Source organism: Thermobia domestica, chromosome 1 (assembly GCF_964235325.1).
Source record: "Thermobia domestica chromosome 1, izTheDome1.hap1.1, whole genome shotgun sequence".
Classification (NCBI taxonomy): domain Eukaryota; kingdom Metazoa; phylum Arthropoda; class Insecta; order Zygentoma; family Lepismatidae; genus Thermobia; species Thermobia domestica.
Genome location: NC_137454.1, coordinates 81952176 through 81958175, shown reverse-complemented (window position 1 = coordinate 81958175; position 6000 = coordinate 81952176).

The following is a 6000-nucleotide window of genomic DNA, read 5'->3' as shown; positions in this document are numbered from 1 at the left end:
TTAACCTTACATTTTAGAAACGACTGCTTACACCTTTTAGTTGTAGCCTTTTAACGTCAATATTTCACTCTACAGTCTGTTTTAGAAAGGAATAGTTTTAGCTCTTATGTATGCTATCGTTTTGGAGTACTCGTGCTGCACGCACATAAACATGTATGATTTAATTGCATTTAAAATAACATCCTTTACTCCCTAGCAAATTTGTGGATATTATCGCATTTCTCGCATATTATATATATATATACCACTTAAAACAGAAAAATCCAATATTATGAGGGAAAAGAAGCTTAACATCTTCCAAAACACTACTACCTTAGGATATACTAGAAAGGGTAGATAAAATGGGTATAAACAAGTATGGTTCATTGATTAGAATTGAATAAATTGACGATAATGTTGTTTAAATGTCGAGTATCATGAACAAATTATCCATTTGAAAAATGGTGATGGAAATAAACAAAGAGGTCGGCTGTCAAAAAAGTTTTGCAATATGATAAGCTAATATGGATTCAGATGAAAAATGAGTATACAGATCATCAGTAATGTTAGATATCAAAGCACAGGGCGGTTGTACGTATCTTAAACAAGTATTAAGTTGGTGAATATTAGCAAAATTGCAAACGAAATAGGTCATTCCGAAACTCCACTAAAGCGCTATGAAATAACTGAAACAGTTTCATGTATCTTGTAACACGAGATGATATTGCCATTAAAAATAGCTGTTTAATAACCAATTTTACTTTTAAGGTACATGTTACACCATTAACCAATGTTCGGAAATAAATCATTGCCTGCGTAACTAACAATTTCCTTTAGTTATGCATTTTTTGGTCTTCTGGTAAATAAAGTGAGGAATTATTTATTTTCCAATATAATGGGTCACGGTCATATTTATTGATCAGTTCTTCTAACATTTGCATGGGAGTTCAAGTAGAAAATCATAAATAGTAAAAGTTCATATAGTATCGGTGGCAGAAACGATCCATATTAGACTTACTAATTACCGGACTGCTTGAATTTAACAGGGAAGGAGAAAGAAGTCTTAAGGACTATTCCAATCCCCGTACAGTGTTCACATAAATATTGCATATCTCCGAATTTAGTTGTAGAGCACAAATATGGTTTAAACAGCCCTAGAATAGTAGTACAAAAGCGTTAATACAATAAGACTAGGAGACGGGCGTAAAGTGCGTGTATTTTTATCAAAGACTTGCCGGTCCTTTGAAGCTCTCATATTACTATATCAGTAAATAGTAACTGAACAATACAAAAAAACTTAAACTATTGACAGTATGCAAAACACAATAGGTGCAGTTATATACGAGTTAAAGAAATAGACATAATGCAGTAACCAAAGCCCCACTAACTCCGGAGAAACAACGCACGAGCAGGAGTATACCAGTCCTGCGAGCACTCGCATTCAAGGTGAAACGACACCCACAAGGACTCGGTTAATAGCTTCATGGTTTTTACGATACATTTAAATTTCTAGTCGTAGTTCACTACTTCGAGCATAAATAGAAGAAATTTTGTTTCATTCTTTTTATATTTGATAACGAAATATTCATTGCACAAGCAAGTATTATTTGGCAGACAATCTAGACACTAAGTTTACCAATATAGTCAGTATTTTCCACCACTTTTGTCCTAACAAGTTCTTTTGCTACGTAGAAATTGTAAATTTCATTTCGCAAAGGTGTTTTACCACTACAAAATCCCCTGAAAGCACGATTGCCAGGATACCCTCAATGGAGCATAATTTGATATTTCCTTATAATTTCACTAATTTTAAATACTTTGGGAACATTTTCATACAAACGATTTTTTTAAATAATTTCCACTTACTAATCACTCAACTTGAACCAAAGAAGAACACACAAAGTGGACAAACAGTATAGTGCAATCTTTTCTGTACACGAGTGTACATATAAACAAAATTTTAAACATTTATCAGTTACATTTAATATTTGATTTATAGTTTCTTACCTCTTCACTGATGCTTCCGCAAATCCAAGTCAATACAAATAATCGATAAAATAATATTAACGGCCATAGGAGAACAATAAGAAGGAAATCAAAATGATTTACCCCATTTTTTCTTAATGCTGCTACAAAAAAGAATGACTTGTTCACGATACAGAAAGAATTCTCCACAACACTGGCTAGAATAGGAATTCCCCATTGTGAGTTGAACGTTTGAATAATATCGCAGAGTCTATCATGTGATCGAGAAGAAATGAAGTAATATGAATAATTGCCATCTTGGCTTATCATACTACCTATTGTATTAGTTTTCTTATCCCCAACAGACGCACCTAACAGTTGATTGTTAAAAGCTGTGAAACATTTTAAAAGCTTGGACAAAATGGCAAACGTTATCAGGTCTAATGGAACAACCGATGCGCGGAAAAGATAATAAGGAAGATTGTACAGTTCTTCAGTGTCACGAAAGAAATCTCTGTACACAAGGCAATCATACAGATCAACAGCTATATATAGCATAATATGCAAAGAAAAAGTAACAATCACCTTAGTTATTTTACACTCTCTGTGACTGAAATATTCTTTCTGTGTAGAAATTAGGATTTGAATAATTTCAACAGAATTCCCAATATTGACACAACAGAAAAATAAGATAATACTTCCAGAAATTATTACAGTGAATCTATCTAAATAAGCTGCAAAAGACGTCGTGGAACTATCATCATATTTCATTTCTAACACCATGGTTAACATTGGAATCGAACAACCCACTAATACCAGAAATGGCAGCCAAACGAATATTCTTTTAGCAACCAGTAAGCATAAACCTGTGGTGCAAACGACAAGAGCCATTTTAAACCATAAATAACACCATCTCACACAGCAATAGAATTCGGATATAGTACAGTATAAACAGTTAAGAAATTACTTTTTAGTATTCCACATTTTTAGTATTTCTTTGCTTGTCATGTTGTGTGAAAGAAGATTAGTTTTTCATTCTCAATAAAAGCACAATAGACTTAATCAAATTTCGATCAGAGTTTTTTTTATTATGTTAATAGCAAAGAAAATACAAACTGAACAATTGATTTTGACGCCTAAGTAAAGAACTTATTAAAATAAATGTTGTGAAAGGTAAACGCTGTTTCCAATAATAATAGTGAACAAAAATGACAGGAATATCATTGGAAAATATATGTTGCAACTATACTCAATAAAAAAGATATGGTACAGAACAATTGCTTTTTATATAAGGTTAAATCCAATTTATTAAACGAATGGCTCAGCATGAAACAATATATCTTCAAATGATAAAACTAAGCATAGCAGTGCAGATCCATTCTTATCTAGTGTACTGAGCACATCCCTGTTCGTAAACCACTCTCTATATGGCTATTTGCGAGAGAAGTGAACACTGATAGTATAGTATGCGGCAGAACAAACAGTACTGAACTTAGTGTATGGATAGCGAACAGGTGCAATGTGATATGAGTTGTTAACGTTACATATGTGCTCAGTTGTGTGTGAAGTAGCGTAGTATGAAATTGGCACGAAGATAATGTTACTCACAACAGAGGTGAAGGTGTTTATTTTCAAACACTATTCCCGCTCATACGGTGTGGGACAGCATTTCACTGAAGGAGGTGAGCGCATACGTCTACTGTATTGCTCTGAAGTGCTAGCTATGGCATATGAAGATGAAGATTTCATCAGCAACATACGGTTCAGTGATGAAAGCCATGTGTACCTTGATTAGTACAAAATCGACAGTTGATTATTGACTTATTCTTGCATGATTTTCACGGTTTCTGTCGCACCAAAAATCTGTCGTTAGAACAAGCATGGAAACAGCAAGATGATGCTACTGAATACACTGCAAGTGGGTCACTTATTCTTCTGCCCAAGAGAGTTGGAGAGCGCTTGATTTCCCGTGGAACGGATTTTTCATATCTTTTCGACTCCTCTGACCTCACAGCTCCAGATACCTACGTATAGAAATGCTGAAGGAAGCAATTTTCCGAATAGATAGCCCCCTACCAGTATACCATAATTAAGAGAGAAGATTCGGTCATTTGTTTTGTCATTCCAGCAACCCGTGTTTATTAACAAGTTCGTCGATCTACAGGACCGCTATAAAGAATGTGTGCTATGTAATGGTCAATATTTTGAACATATGATCTCCAAGCGCAAAATTACAATATGTTCCGATCCTCTTAAATTTAAAATACGTGCTCAGTAACATTCAGTTGGCATGTACTTGACAACATTTCTTACGTTTCATTATGTTGTACAACAAATAATTATATAAACGTCAACGATGTGATTTCAATACTGTTTGTTTTGCTGCATACTGTGTTATGATTGCAGAGCTCAATTTATATTACAATAACTTACAGTGTCAGTGAAATACAAATAATATATGTTACAGGCCAACAAGACACAAAAATCCTTAAATCAGCGCGTATGCCAGCATCAATCGGATAGAGTTGCTCGTTCTAGTATTATATTTTCCTTCAACTTGGATAACATAATGGAGACATAGTAGCATTTTAGTTTCGTTAATTCATTTAACAGATTTGGAATTCCGTATATTATTTGTATTCCCATTTCTGAGCTAAGATAGCACTTGAATGTTATATTTTCCGTATATTATTTCCTATAATTTCTTTAAGATCTTAAACCAGGAAATTAATTTTCAAAACAAAAGTAACTTTGCACAAAGTAGACTTTCAGTTTTATCTAGTGTTCAAGAAATTATCATAATAAATCATAGTTATATGAAGAACGACATATTATATACTGTAAGCTCGAATATCAGCCGCTGAGAGTTAAAGTATCACCCGCCCTATAATTCTTCATTTAAAGAAATAGAAGTGTCACGTGTGCATCATGTGAAGGAGGTTGGTCTATATGACGTGGTATTTTCTCAATTAATATTGAAACCCCGAAGTGGGAGTGGATTTCTACCACTTTTAGTTTCAATAAAGATATTAGAGTGGAGATGGAATATACTCTTGATACTCTTAATTGATTACAGGAAACCACTTCTTTCTATCTATTACCGTCTGTACTCTATAACAATCACCATCAAAACTGAAAGTAGTTAATTTTCTGCCTCGTGTTGTTTTAATAGAGAGGTTATAGTTAAGATGGAATAATTTTCTTGGGACACTTATTTTATTCCATCAAATTGCTCCTTGCTATATATTACCGTCTTTATAACGATCAACGCCAAAATAGCATGTGGTTGATTTCAACTGCTTCTGTTTTTTGTAGAGAAATTCAGGTAGACATGAAATATATTCTTTGGACGCTTAATTCTTGAGAAAACTCTTGAAACACTTAGGGCGGGGGTGATAGCAGAAATTCGCTTCTCACTATCTGTTACAGATTTTGCTCTATAGCGAGCAATGTAAATATCAGAAATGGTTAACCACTTAGAACTGGTTTCAGTAAAAAGTTAAGAGTAAAGATGAAACGTAATCTTAGGACGGTTAATGGATTACGTGAAATCAGTTCTCGCTATATATTACCGTTTCGCTCTATACTCATCTAATAAAATCTATAGTTGATTTCTAGCACTACGTTTTAGAGATCGCCTCTATGAACGAACTCTACATTCTGACCAAATTTTGTGATGATTTACCTGTTAGTTCTTGAAATTTCTTTGTGTCTACAGGTAGGCAGGATAAATATACAATATATAGAGAGAAGTTTTGGTAAACCAAACTCCTTAAAAAAAAATAAACATGAAATTGCACTAGCCATACTGGAGAGTATTATTATTATTATTGTCAGGGTTCTAAATACTCACTTTTGAACCATCTTGGCTCAGCTCAAACTCTTTTTTGTGTAGAAAAGAGAATTTAATTAATTTTGAACAGAATTACCAATATTAAAACGACAGAACAAGATAATAGATCCAGAAATTACTAAAAATGAATTTATCTAAATATTCTGCAAAAGTGGTCGTAGAACGGTCACTTTATTTCATGTCTAATGTGGAAGTTACGCGTA